Source organism: Bos taurus, chromosome 12 (assembly GCF_002263795.3).
Source record: "Bos taurus isolate L1 Dominette 01449 registration number 42190680 breed Hereford chromosome 12, ARS-UCD2.0, whole genome shotgun sequence".
Taxonomy (NCBI): Eukaryota; Metazoa; Chordata; class Mammalia; order Artiodactyla; family Bovidae; genus Bos; species Bos taurus.
In genome coordinates, this window is record NC_037339.1 from 26,563,145 (window position 1) to 26,578,611 (window position 15,467).

The 15,467-nt window shown below is 39.2% G+C and overlaps 2 non-coding genes across 2 annotated transcripts; one reads left to right on the forward strand and one right to left on the reverse strand.

Moving 5' to 3' along the window:
* Positions 1–12,412: 12,412 nt before the first annotated feature.
* On the forward strand, positions 12,413–12,484 carry TRNAC-GCA (transfer RNA cysteine (anticodon GCA)). The gene has a single exon. It is a non-coding gene; the product is annotated as a tRNA-Cys (tRNA).
* A 1,147-nt stretch (positions 12,485–13,631) lies between these two features.
* TRNAC-GCA (transfer RNA cysteine (anticodon GCA)) lies at positions 13,632–13,703 on the reverse strand. Its single transcript has one exon. It is a non-coding gene; the product is annotated as a tRNA-Cys (tRNA).
* Positions 13,704–15,467: the final 1,764 nt, after the last annotated feature.

Here is a 15,467-nt window from a genome sequence, read left to right on the forward strand (position 1 = left end):
TCCAGTATTCTTGCCAGGAGAATTCCATGGACAGAGGAGCCTGGTAGGCTACAGTCCATGGGGTCACAAAAAATTGGACACAACTAAGTGACTAAGTCACAAAAAGTTGGACACAACTAAGTGACACTTTCACTTTTTTTTGAGCCAGGATTATGGGATATTTGGCTATCTAAGATCATGGGATGCTTAAATACCAAAGTGACTATAAAATATTTTAAAAGTAAGTCTGGAAAGTAACTTGATTGGAAAGAACCTTAACTTTCTCCTAAATGAGAAATGTTTGTTTTCCTGAATAATCAAAGAAATAATAAACATAATCTGTGAAAATGAGTCTGTAATACAGAATTTTTTCCATCTAGACAGAAGATAAAAATAAACTTTCATGACTATTTATCAATACCTAGTCATAATCCAAGACAAATTTTTTCATTTTAACAGAAAACTAAATTCTGGTTTTACATTATTATAATATTTGATATAAAGCTCTTTTTGAAAATTTTATAAACAAAACTATCAAACTATAGCCACCTCTGACCAGGATGAATAAAATTCCCTTTTACTGAACCTCTGTAACTTCCTATTTCCTATATAGTCTTTATAGTACAGGTTTTCAAAGTGGAAAAATATGAAAACATTCATAAAACACTCCAAATATAGATTCTCCATGCCATCAAAAAATAAGAGATAAAAAGCATATAAACTTATAGTTATACTTAGTAATTAATGCTTCAGTGAGTATTCCATCTTACTTGGAAATGATCTGGTATTTAATGAATATCCATTAATTTATTCAATTTAATATCAGTCCAAGATTTTAAATTATCTAAAAATCTTGGAAGCTATCATTTAGCTGACATATTATAAAATATAATTAATGTTGAAATAAAGTTATTAGAATAGTGATTTAATTTGATTAAACACATATTCACATTATTCAAAACCTTAAACAATTAGTAGAAATAATGCTCAGTTCAGTTCAGTTGCTCAGTCCTATCTGACTCTTTGCAAATTCAGCACATCAGGCTTCCCTCTCCATCACCAACTCCCAGAGCCTACTCAAACTCATGTCATCACATCAGTGACATGTCATCGCATCATGTCATCGCATCTCATCCTCTGTCATCCCCTTCTCTTCCCACCTTCAATCTTTTCCAGCATCAGGGTCTTTTCAAATGAGTTGGTTCTTTGCATCAGGTGGCCAAAGTATTAGAGCTTCAGCTTCAGCATCAGTCCTTCCAATGAATATTCAGGACTGATTTCCTTTAGGATGGACAGGTTGGATCTCCTTGCAGTCCAAGGGACTCTCAAGAGTCTTCTCCAATACCACAATTCAAAAGCATCACTTCTTCATCACTCAGCTTTCTTCATAGTTCAACTCTCACATCCATACATGACTACTGGAAAAACCATAGCTTTGACTAGCTGGACCTTTGTTGGTAAAGTAATGTCTCTGCTTTTTAATATGCTGTCTAGGTTGGTCATAGCTTTTCTTCCAAGAAGCAAGCGTCTTTTAATTTCATCACTGAAGCCACCATCTGCAGTGATTTTGGAGCCCAAAAGAATAAAGTCTGTCACTGTTTCCATTGTTTCCCCATCTATTTGCCCTGAAGTGATGGGACCAGATGCCATGATCTTAGTTTTCAGAATGTTGAGTTTTAGGCCAACTTTTTCACTCTCCTCTTTCACTTTTATCTAAAGGCTCTTTAGTTCCTCTTCACTTTCTGCCATAAGGGTGGTGTCATCTGCATATCTGAGGCTATTGATATTTCCTCAGAAGTAATGCTAGCTTATTGAAGTAGTGCTAGCTTATTCCATAAGTAAGCCTGTATGAATGTAAGAAGAACATACCCAAGTAAAATAAAAATGTAATCTTGTATGATTCTTAAATGATGATATCCCAGAGAAGATATAACTGTTTTTACCAAAACAATATTAGTCTCATTTGCAAAAACTTATCCAAATTATGTGAACTTGAATTCTTAAATTACTTCAGTTAATTTCATTAAAAATATCTTTTTTTAGCTCACTAAAATTATTAAAAGATAAGTTTCTTTCATTTCTCAGAATTTTATTAATATTCAATTTATATAAATACCATTTATCCCTATAAGTCAATTAAAATAGAGCTCCTTTAATTGGAGAGACTTTGTTATCTAATTTATGAATCTTACACACTCACTCAACACTTAAAGGTCGTTGTAAATTATAGACGTATAAAGATTCAAAAAAGATATATAATATTTGTATAATATTTGAAAAAGAGCTTATTATAGCTTGAGTTTTAAAATTTCAGCCATGGGTCAAATATACATATAGAAATACAAAACTCACAAGTTCAGATATTCACTTCCCATTGGGCATGACATTCTCAAATGATTTGAGCTCAAAAGAGGAAAATAGACAAACAAATGTCTTGAACACATCTCTTCTTACAATTCAGATCAAGAAAGTGAATCCCTTGAACTTATAGAAGCAATGGAGCTAAGAATTGTTTTATACTTTGAAAAGGTTATGTAAAAATGCTGATTATGTGACACAGACTCTCTGTGGCCCACAAAATCGGAAATATTTACTATCTGGCCTTTAACAGAAAATGCTTCCCTACCCCTGAGACTCAGTCAGAGGCCTCCAAATGGTTGCAGAAGCATTTGGACTCTTCTCTTATGAAGGCACAAGAAGCCTATTCAGTTTTTGAATTTCTAAAACAACCTCTGAAGCCTACATCAGAACAGTAGTTTCTAAAATTAAGGTTTTTCCTTCTCAAGAACTTAGCTGGTTTGAGAGTGAAAAATAAATGCTTCTTAAAAATCAAGAGAGATGTTGGTACCATAACAATTTCTTAGAACAGGGATAAAGACTCATTTTGCTATGGCCCAGGGAGATCAAAAGAATGTTGGATTGTGCCTGAGTAGGAGGTGTGTCCTGCCTTTAGAGGAGGTCAGTGAGCCTAGAAGGAGGAGAACCTGGTGACCTCTGCTCTCAGGAAGATGGACCAGTGCCTGCAATCTGCCTACATTTGAGATGACAGCTTCACAGTATCTGAGCAGAGGCATATGGTGAGCTGATCCTCACTTGGGTGTGAGGGTCTCCTTCCACAGATGTCTATAATTGCCTGTTGATAACTCAGCAGAAGATACACCCCAAGATTTAGTGGTTGTCATTGCTTAATCACTGCCATGACTGACTCTTTGTGACTCCATGCACTGTAGCCACTAGGCTCCTCTGTCTATTGGATTGAGTGGGTTGCCATTTCCTTCTCCAGAGGTTCTTTCTGGCCCATGAATCAAGCGCAAGTCTCCTGCATTGGCAGGTGGATTCTTTACCACTGAGCCACCTGGGAAGCCTAACACTTTTTGGAGCCCCATTCAAATTGCCTATGTGCATACCCCCACTTTTTAATGGCCCAAAACACAGAGGTTAGAAATGGGGGTAAGAAAACTGGCTTTAATCCCAGAAAGATGATGACAGTGCAGAGGACAAAATGCATGTGTATATTTGGGTAGGTCTGCACAACAATAAAACCTAATCCCATTATATCTCTGGTAAAAGGAGGATAATAACCTCATACAGTTGTTTCAGAGATTAAATGAAATAATAAGTGTAAAACTCTTAGCATGCAGCCTGGCACATGATCAGTGCTCAGTAAATGATAGTTAGTAGTATCATCTAAAATGACTTTCTAAATTAAATTAGGGCTGTAGAAAGCCTGGGAAATGGCACTTTACATACACAGAGAAGCCTTCATTGAGTTGCATTCAACTCAGTCTCACAGTCAACATATAATATGTGCAAGGCACTAAGATGTGTGGAGGAGACAATGGTCATAGACACAGTCCCTGTGCTGGACAGGAGCTTCCCAGGTTGCCTGGTGGTAAAGAATCTACCTGCCATTGCAAGAGACCTAGGAGACGTGGGTTCTATCTCTGGGTTGGGAAGATCACCTGGAGGAGGAAATGCCAACCCATTCTACATACTTGTGTGAAAAGTCTCATGTACAGGAAACTGGCGGACTTCCATGGGGTTGCAAAAGAGTCAGACACCATAGTGGCTCAGCATGCACCACCACTGTACTGAATGGAGTAGGGTCAAAATATGTTTTAAAACAGTTTAAATAAGACAGTATGAAAAAACTGCCATGAAAGCTATATAATTATTTCAACAAATTAAGAACTCTTTAATCTCTCTAGCACTTTCTTTTCTATCTAGCTAGTTTCTATTTTCCTTCTAATGTATTTTTCTTAAAATTCAAAAGATGTATTTACTAATGAGAATATTAATCTATCTTACACATTTATTGGCCATACTGAGTGATTATTTATGGGCTTTTAAATAAGGATTATCAATAGACTGGATTCTTCTCAAAAGTGTATAGATTGCACTTTATAGATGACCTGTAAGAGCTAAATATCTACTTTTTTCTTACTTTGTCACAGTTAATAGTTTTTCAGCTCAAATTGTGAGAAGGGTTCTAGAAGAGTATGATTACAAAACTGATGAAAGAAAGAAATTTACAGTGTGACTTGTGCTGTCTATGGTCACCACACAATGCCAGAAATAAAAATTATACTTTGGTGGAAAATTAAGTACTGTCAGTCTTCCTGGCTGTCTTCCTGTTGCTCTACAACATATTCTAGAATGTTGTCTTTGAACTATTTTTCAGGGTTTGTAAACTGTAGGTAATTGACAGATATGTAAACTCTGTCTTGTCCAGCAGACTTACTTGCTCCTTGAGAAAAACCAGTTTTGTCCCCATTTACAATTTAATTCCTTTATTCCCTTAAGTTTGTGCTTTTTATTTTTCCTTTGAACTGGTTATAACATGTCTGAGTTAAAGAAAAAAAAAATATGCTTATGCTTGTTCAAATGGTAAGGAAGACTTTTTTCAGGACTATTGTGATAAATGTCAAGACTATTGAGATACTGGGCTCAACTCCAAATACAGCAAGTGAGTGAAAGTTGCTCAGTCATGTCTGACTCTTTGCGACCCCATGGCACCCCACTCCAGTACTCTTGCCTGGAAAATCCCATGGACGGAGGAGCCTGGTAGGCTGCAGTCCATGGGGTCACTAAGAGTCGGACACGACTGAGCAACTTCACTTTCACTTTTCACTTTCATGGATTGGAGAAGGAAATGGCCACCCACTCCAGTATTCTTGCCTGGAGAATCCCAGGGATGGGGGAGCCTGGTGGGCTGCCGTCTATGGGGTCGCACAGAGTTGGACATGACTGAAGCGACTTAGCAGCAGTAGCAGCAGCAGGACTGTACAGAATACTGGAGTGGGTAGCCTTTCCCTTCTCCAGGGGATCTTCCCAACCTAGGGATCGAACCCAGGTCTCCCACACTGCAGGTGGATTCTTTATCAGCTGAGCCACCAGGGAAGCTCAAGAATACTAGAGTGGGTAGCCTATCCCTTCTCCAGTGGATCTTCCTGATCCAGGAATCCAACCGGGGTCTCCTGCATTGCAGGCAAATTCTTTACAATCTGAGCTCCCAGGGAAGTCCAAATACAGCAAAAACAGCTGGGAATTTATAGCCAAACAGCTGAGTGAGCAGATGAACATTGAAAATTTACTAAGAGTGGATTTCAAGGGTAGAGGGATTCTTTCTAAACCAACTTTAACAGGATTATTCTTGAAGGCAGGCCAGGGTTATCAGATATCAAGGATGGAGATTCTAAATGGATTCTTGGTAAAACTGGGCTATGCAGGTTCATCAGGGACTAAAGGCTGAGACTTAGTTGAAAATAAGACTCAGATGTCATGGAGAGAGATTCACATAATGAGTAAAATAAACATTTTAAACACATATTCATGTTCATATGTTTATAAGAAACATGATTCTGTGTTTTCTGAAAATAATCTTTTAACACAGACAAAACATTTCTTGTGGTGTTTAACCACCACATCCAGGACATATATTGATGGAATTTATTTTTAAAGAAGCTCTGAATTCTCAACATTATGGAAAAAAGAAATATGTCAGTTTTTATTAGAAAACACTAAAATATTAAAGGAATCTCTTATAAACAATAGAGCAACAAATACACCACATTATTTTTCTTCTAGAGAGCCACCACATTTAACAAAATTAGGTTTAATTAAAAGAAGAAAATAAAACGGGAAGCTACTGCATGTAACTTGAATATAAAGACATTCATATAAGATGAACATTTCAGGAAATAGAAGGTCTTAAATGCTGATTATGCCAGTTCCATTTAGTAAGAAAATAGTTACCATGGAAATGGTGAGTGTATATGGTATTTCACTTCCACATTAAGACAGCTTCTAAAAGGAATGCATTTAGTGAACACTTGTTCTTAACACTGTTTGAAAGTAGCAGTGGCTCATAAAGAATGTGACATTTCAATTTAGATTCATTATATTAGTAAGTCTGCTTGTTTTTTTCATTTCACGATAAAATAATTTGAATAAACCTGACCTGTTTTAGGGGTTTTTGTAACCTATATACATTATGTATTTTTACTTCCAGTCTAGGGCCAGAGCGCCATTTTGGTCATAGGTTTTCTTTTAGAATATCACATTTTGGGGCGCAATTCTACTTCTAGCCTGCAACATTCGCATATGGCTAATCAATTTTACAGTGTAAAGTAAATCAGAAAGAGCAAAACAAATATCATATATTAAAGCATATATGTGGAATCTGAAAAAATTGGTATAGACAATCTTTTTTATAGAACTAGAGACACAGATATAGAGCACGAATGTATGGATACCAAGGGGGAAGTGGGGGTGGGATGAATTTGGAGATTGGCATTGACATATATACACTACTACTATGTTTAAAACATAACTAATGAGAACCTACTCTATAGCACAGGGAACTCTACTCAATGCTCTGCAGTAACCTAAATGGGAAGGAAACCCAAAAAAGAGGGAATATATGTACACGTATTGCTGATTCACTTTGCTGTACAGTAGAAAGTAACAGAATATTGTAAAGCAACTACACTCCAACAATTTTGAAAAAATTTAAAAAAATTATGTTTGTCCAAAGTCACAGAACACTTAGAATATGGGGACCTGGATTAGGAACCTGGATGTCCTGAAGGTTTCCAAATTTTAGGTTCTTAAATTCATGGACTCAGTTACTAATTTCATATCTCCACCCTTGCCCAGGGCTGGTCATGACACCAGTCTTAAGCTCTGGCCTGGCTGAAGCTGGCCCCAGTCCCCGTGTCCAGCTGCAGGCTCCCCCGCCTTCCCAGCATGCTGCTTCCATCTGTCAGCAGCACTCAGGTTCACCGGGCTTTTCCCGATCTCTTTATGTTACACCCAAAAACAACCACTCATCTTAACCAAGAAATGTATTGATTCTGGGTAAGTAAGTATCAATAGCTATTAATTTCATGATTCTAGTTCTAATGTACCTTTGGGCATAAGGATGGATTGTTTAAAGTGTAGCTTCTCTGACATTCTGTGTATCTTTAGAAGGCTGTTTTAAATATTTATAAGTACACACCAAGTTGAGAGATCAGTACCGTATTAGAAACCAGAAGGATTGTAATTCTAGCTCTGCCACCAATTAGCTAAGTGACTTGGGTAAATCACCTCCATTACTCCCAGAAAATAAGAGGACTGGAATACTCCTTTCGCGTATTTCTAGCATGAACATTAAGAAGGCTCTAGACATCAGAGTAGAAAAAAAAGACGCTAAAAATACAAGCCAAAGTCTTCAGCATCCAGATTTTTCTAGCATGTGATTTCTATTACTCATTCCATAAAAGCAATTAACATAGTCTTGGGCTCATGAATAATGTTTGAATGGTTGAAGAATGAAGGGGACAAAATCAATTTACTTCCTAAATATATCTTGAATCTGTCACTTCTAAATCCGTGTTGTCACTGTCCTACTTCAGCCATCACTTTTTTTTCCCCCCACCCAGCTGCCAGCTAGCCTCTTATGGGGTCTTTTTGCCCCTATTGCCATATCCCCTTACACTCATACTCCATGTGACCATCCACGTGCCAGAACCTATATCTGCCTCCTGCTCATCAAGCATTTTTTTCCTCAGTACATTTAATATGCTACTCAGCATCTCTCCAACCCCAAATCCTATTCCCATGCTCCGTTTCATTGTGGATACCAGTACCTACAGAGTCGCCAAGCATGAAAATTCTGTTAGCAGTTCTTAAGTCAGGCCTTGCACGAGTCAGCCTGTCTGGTGTCACTCGAGCCCACCCACAGAATAAGACTCAGTTCAGTTCAGAAGCAAAGTCTTTATCAGAGAATGGAGACATGTGAGCGTAAACGCTCTCTTGCGGTGGCATCAGGTGGTGGGCAGGGCGGCTTTTCAGGGATCTAGTCAGCGAGGAGGAGCGGGGTTCGGGCCTGGCCCCGCTGTGCAGTTCCTGCCTCCCTTCCAGGATCGCGCAGCCTCTCTGCACCTGGCCTGCCGCCATCTTGCCTGAGAGCTGTTTTAGGCGCTTGTACACCCCCTGAGGAGAAGGCAATGACACCCCACTCCAGTGTTCTTGCCTGGAAAATCCCATGGACGGAGGACCCTGGTAGGCAGCAGTCCATGGGGTCGCTAAGAGTTGGACACAACTGAGCGACTTCACTTTCACTTTTCACTTTCATGCATTGGAGAAGGAAATGGCAACCCACTCCAGTGTTCTTGCCTGGAGAATCCCAGGGACGGGGGGGGGGTGGGCGGGGGGGCCTGGTGGGCTGCCTGCCGCCTATGGGGTCGCACAGAATCAGACACGACTGAAGCGACTTAGCAGCAGCAGCAGCAGCACACGCCCTGAGGTGATGTGCAGCCCAGCCGGTTCATACCAGGAACTTTGGTTTGAAGCTCCAGGTATTCGGCCTCTGCACGCCCCACCTTATAAGCCAGTGGAACTAAGCACAAAGGAAAAGGGGCGGCGGTGGAGTGGGGGTGGGGGGACGGTTAGACTTTATCTTATTACCCGAAACCTGTTTTTATTATTTGGGATTCGTTAAAGGGCTTTGCCATTGACAACTGGGAAGTGACATTGACTGTTTTCTCACCCCAGCTCTTTATCTATGATCAATTCAGTTAATTCTGTCCATCCTTAATATCTTTAAAATGTTCCCCCCTCTCTTGTCCACTGATGCTGATTTCACTAAAGCCACCTGGGTTTTACAGTAGCAGCCTCTGAACTAGAGACTGGCTTCTTTAGTCTTGGCCCCTCTTTCCTTCTGTGAAGGTGCACACAGGTGGTCTCCACTCTAGATGGATCGTTACTCCCATAAGCTGTAGAGAGTCAAAAATTGTCTTACTCTGCCTTTTCTCTATAAAAGTCTCTGCCCAGTCCCAGTTGGTAGAACATTCCTAACCACTTCTGGTTTGGTGCTGCTGGGTTGAAATTTATTGTTGCTCAAATAAACTTTTTCAAAAAATAATTTTTTGGCTGCTCCGAATCTTAGTTATGGCACGCTGAATCTTAGGTTTTCCTCATTACATGCAGGATCTTTTAGTCCTTGGCATATGGATCTAGTTCCCTGTTGTTGTTGTTGTTCAGTTGCTTAGTCGTGTCTGACTCTTTGTGACCCCATGGATTGCAGCATGCCAGGCTTCCCAGCCCTTCACCAGGGACCAAACCTAGGCTCCATGAATTTGAAGCGGGCAGTCTTAGCTGCTGGACCACCAGGGAAGTCCCTGCTTAAATAAGCTTTGAACTTTGAACACTCCAGAGTTCATCTTTTAATAGTGGCAAACCGAGGGCCCAGACTCTGGCCACTCTGCCTCTGGAGCCTCATTCTCCTGTGCCTCCTAGCCTTAGACTTGATGTTTCACCCCCGTAACTCTGAGTAGTTGTTCCAAATACAGATTGTTAGATCCTGTCTTCTAGGTCTCTGCTCTATTAGGACTTGCTTCCTATACCTCCTTTAGTCCTCAGCTCAAGTGTAGCATCTTTCAGGCTCTTCTCTGACCTGTCCTTCCTCCTCTTTTAGGTGCTCCAGTTCACACTTCCACCATGCTCTGTTTGCATCTCCAGCATTGCATTCAGCATCCTGGATGATATAATTGCCTGCTTTTTTAATATCTTTCCCTGACTGGGTTGTGTGCATCTGAAGGCAGGGACTGTGTTCTGTCTTCTGATGGAGGAATAACCTTTGGTTGGGGACTGATTGCATGTGGGATGGTGGAATTGCCAGGATTTCCATGTAGAAGGAGCTGAGTTGAGAGAGGGGGTTGGGGAATAAGATGAGGCTAAAATGTGAGCAGTGGCCAGACTCTGAAAACTTTCCAAGCCGTTGTCCATTTCTGAGTTATTTTTCCTCTTATTAATAGGCATTGTTTGGCTATGCTTTTCCAGACAAAAATGAAGCAGAATATAAATGCAATGTTTTTTGTTTTTCTTTCACAGAAGCAAAGAAAGTGATTTATCTCTTCATTTGGGGGGGAAAAAAAAAAGATCAGCTAACAAAGGGAGTGGTTGTAAACAATAGAATTAATTGCCTCTCCTAGGACTATTATTTGGTATCTATTTAAGGCTACTAGATTTTATTTTAATTACTCTGTTGTATACTCTATTTGCATATATTTGCATACCTCTCAGTGATGCCTTTAAGGAATCTAAGATGACTTCAGCTGTCTACAAGCCTTGCCTTCAGAGCTTAAAAAAATAGAATAGCTCACAGAGAACAAAAGAAAGTGTCTCAGGGCAGAGATATGTCAGAACATCAAGGGTTCTCCTCTCAGTATTGTGAACCCAAGATCACATGCCCAATACACAGCAAGGCCAAGCAAATGAAAAAGTCAAGAGTTCGGAGTGCAGAAAGGTTTTTTTGCAAGGGCCACACAAGAAGAGCAGGGAAGCTGATGCCCAAATCAACTGAACTCCCCAAAGAGTTTCAGAGAAGCATTTTAAAAGACAAGGTGAGGGAGAAGAGTCTTAAGGTGTGTGATCAGTTCTTTAACAATTCTCCGATTGGTTGATGGTGAGGTAACAGAGCATTGCCAGAAGGGTTAACATTATCAATCCTCAGGCTCCACTACGTCTGGGGGCTACAGGCTCATGGTCTTCAAGTAGATTACCTAATTATTTCTGGTACTCTTTTCACAAGGTATGCTAGACTGAATAATGGGTTCCCAGAGACTTTATATCTAATCCCCAGGATGTAAAATATGTTACCATAAAAGACAAACTGGTATTTGCAGACATAATTAAATTAAGGTTTTTGAAATGGAAGATTGTTTTGCATTATCTGATTGAGACCAGTATTATCATAAGGATTATATAAAAGAGAAGGGTATGTGGTGTGATAATGGAGGCAGAGATTGGGGTGATATGCTTTGGATATGGAGGAAGGGACCATAAGCCAAGGAATGTGGGTGGGCACTAGAAGCTGAAAAAAAGAAGGGAATTGTAGTCTCCCCTCAGAACCTCTAGAAGGAACCGTCCCTGCCAACGTCTTGATTTTAGCTGATTGAACCTTGCTTTGTATTTCTGATCTCCCAGAAATGTAAGGGGGGTTGTATTTGTGTTGTTTTAAGACAAGTGGTGGTGACTTGTTACAGTGACAATAGCAAATACATAAATTAAAGCAAAACAAATCTTTGTGATTTTCCAAGTGTGCGAGCGTGCTCAGTTGGGTCCAACTCTTTGCAACCCCGTGGACTGTAGCCTGTCAGGCTCCTCTGTCCATGGGATTTCTCAGGCAAGAATACTGGAGTGGGTTGCCATTTCCTTCTCCAGGGGAACTTCCTGACCCAGGGATTGAACCCCATGGCTCAAAGGCAGATTCTTCACCACTGCACCACCTGGGAAACCCCAGGACCCTCTGGAAAACACCAAAGTCAGTTTAGGTGTAAAAAACACTTTGAATTTTCTCCCCATTTTAAAATCTGATACTGAAAGGAAAAAGTCAGAAGTTTGGGGAAATTTGGTCCCTTATTAACAGAGTAACTTCCAAAGTGTCTCAGTGGTAAAGAATTCTGCTGCCAATGCAGCAGATGCAGGAGACTGGGTTTAATTTCTGGGTCAGGAAGGTCCTTGGAGGAGGAAATGTCAGCCCACTCCGGTATTCTTGCCTGGGAAATCTCATGGACAGAGGAGCCTGGCAGGCTACAGTCTATGGGGTTGCAAAGAGTTGGATAGGAATAAGCATGTATGCACACAGACATATGTATGAATACATATATGTGTCAAACTTGAGTTGTATATATACACACACACATATATGTAATCTTTGCTTCTGCTTATAGTGCAATGGGCTTTTCCTTGAAGTTGTATTATTCAGGGTTTCTCATATAATATATATACATTTATACATATAAAACTATGCTTTCTGACAAATGTTATATTTTATCTTATTAGAAATTACCCCCGGAAAAGAATTATCCACATGTAACTAAATCATTTTGCTGTAGAGCAGAAATTAGCACATTTTAAATTAGTTGGACTTAAACAAAATTTGGCTTCCCTGGTAGCTCAGATGGTAAAGCGTCTGCCTGCAATGCAGGAGACCCAGGTTCGATCCCTGGGTTGGGAAGATCCCCTGAAGAAGGAAATGGCAATCCACTCCAGTATTCTTGCCTGGAAAATCCCATGGATGGAGGAGCCTGGTAGGCTACAGTCCATGTGATCACAAAGAGTCAGAAACAACTGAGTGACTTCACGTTCACTTTCCACAAAATTTAAAAAATTATCCAGATACCCAAAGGTTATTTATTAATTAACCCAATTTAATATTATCTTAAGTTCTTAATGTTAACTAAAGATCTTGAATATTATGTGTAAATTGGTATATTATAGAACACAGTCACTGATGACATTAAACAGATTTAATTATCAGAATTGTAATTTAATTTGTTTAATTTGTTACCAGAATTTGTTTAAATTAAATAATTTTATGTTTTTTATAACCCCAAATTTTATATGAAATATGTTGTCTTGTCCGAACAGTAAACACATAGGAGTTTTGAGGACTTCAGATGAAATTGTTTATTCATGAGAAAAAAAAATAGAAATCTATTGTTAAATGTTTTCTTGTATTATAGTCTACATAGATAAAGTCAGGGAGAAGATATATAGCTGCTTTTAAACTGAAGTGGTCAAACAAGTCTAATATGTCCAAGGATTCACTTTGGTTACATAAACTTGGGTTTTTACATAAAAATGCTTCTCAGCAAGCAGTTTTCCTGTTAGCTATTTGTTGGTTTGTGGATTTGGGAAATGAATGATAACATATTTAAAGTATTAGAAGTTTAGTTTACTTTCTGGGAATTCTGGTAATATTACATTTTTGTACAGGCTTATTATTATTTATAACAATCAGAACAGAGCTCCTTTGTGAGGTTTTATAATCTATTTTGTTAATACTTGCCCAGTGTAGTTACGTATTTGAGACTTAGGCAACAAGAGGGAAGTGAAAGTGAAGTTGCTCAGTCGTGTCCGACTCTTTGCAGCCCCATGGACTGTAGCCTACCAGGCTCCTCCGTCCATGGGATTTTCCAAGCAAGAATACTGGAGTGGGTTGCCATTACCTTCTGCGAACAAGAGGGAAAGAAAAGTGAAGTCTCTCAGTCATGTCTGACTCTTTGTGACCACATGAACTTCAGCCTACCAGGCTCCTCCATCCATGGGATTTTCCAGGCAAGAATACTGGAGTGGATCGTCATTTCCTTCTCCAGGAGATCTTCCCAACCCAGGGATCAAACCTGGGTCTCCTGCATTGCAGGCAGACGCTTTACCATCTGAGCCACCAGGGAAGCCAAACAAGAGGGAAAGATGTTCTCAACGACAAACAGCTGGTCAAATAGCTTGACTCTCCAGTTCTGCAACATCAGCCATAGGTCAAAAATCACAAAACACAAGTGGACACTTTAAAAAACTGATTTGAGCTTGCCAACAACTCGACAAAGAAATGAATATGCCAGCAAACCAGATTTTCTGCTTTTTTCCTGATCTCTATCATATGTTTGGGAATCTTGTGATAGGACAACCCCCCTCCCCACCCCCACCACACACACAAACTGCCAAAATGTTATCTTTAAAATTTTAAAATATTACTCTCATACAGATATGGACTAAATGCATGTAAAAGACTTATTTAATTCATTGGTAAGGGAACCAGACAAGTGGTAAAGCTGGTTCAAAATGCATTTGAGGCAAAGTGCATTTAAAGGCAATGAAGAAAAAAAAAAAAAAGATTGCCAGGTAGATACAAAATTGTTTTATAAAGTGCAATAAAGGTATAATCTTTGGAGTTATTTTTTTCTGCACAAAAATCATTTAATTTCTATAAGATAAAAATCTGATAGTCACAGTTTAACTTCATAGCATCTGAACCCTAATTAACAGTAAATGGTATGACAAAGGTACAGTCCCATGGAGAATTAAATATTCCCTTCATGGGTCTATCAGACAATGATTCAGTATAACAGTGAAACAGGACAAGCAACCTTCCTTTTTCCTCATTTTGCAATTTTTTAACTTTATGAGTATGATATTCTCCTGTAGTTGGCCCCAGGGAACTTACACAGAAATGTAGATTTCCACTGTCAGGAAGGGAAGGTCTCTCTAATTCATTCAACAAAAATATTTGACATGTATTTAGTGCTAGACACTGTCCTGGGCCCAAGAGTATAGCAATAAGCAAACCATTGCAAAATATCTCATGGTCCTTACATTCTAGTAGTATCCCTGGTGGCTCAGACAGTAAAAAAAAAATCCACCTGCAATGAGGGAGACATGGGTTTGATCCCTGGGTTGGGAAGATCCCCTGGAGGAGGGCAGTAGGAGGAGACAGATTATAAGCAACAGGTGGCTACATGTTAGGTGGAGACTGTTGGGGTGTTGAGATGTGTGACAGTGTCAAATGATGGAAAAGTGCTAAGAATCAAGCAAGAAGTGGGAAAGGGGAATGTTACCATTTTTAGGAAACACTCATAGAAGTGACACTTGAGTGGATATAAAGGGAGCGAGGAGGACTGGTGCCAAGGTTGGGCACAGGGAGATGATGGAGTTTGTATTGTGCTCCCTCGGAGAGAAGGATGTGAAGAGGGAACTTCTAACAGTCAGGTATGGACTTAGATGCCATTTCAGAACTTTGGCGTTATTGCATGTAACCATTGGGTGGTCAAATACTGTGCAATAATCATGCATAATAACCATTGTATGGTTCTAAAAGTTTGGCCTTTACCATGGCTGATAAATTTGGGGCTCAGTTTTTGAATCATAGATTATATTTGGTTAATTTTTAATGATAAAGACATTTAAGTGATAAAATAATTATTATATTCCTTTAAGGATTTTTAAAAATGATATAATGTCATAGATGCTATTCCACCTCCTGCTTTAAGCTCTTTTGGGAGAGAAAAAAAAATGCTACATCATGTTTTAGTCTTTTCTTTTCCTTTATAAGCCTGTCTGGAAAGTGCCTGTCATTGATTTTGATCTGAAAAACTCTATCTTTTTTCTGTAACTTAATTTCATTTCTACAAAAGAAAAGTACCACTTATAATATTGTATAT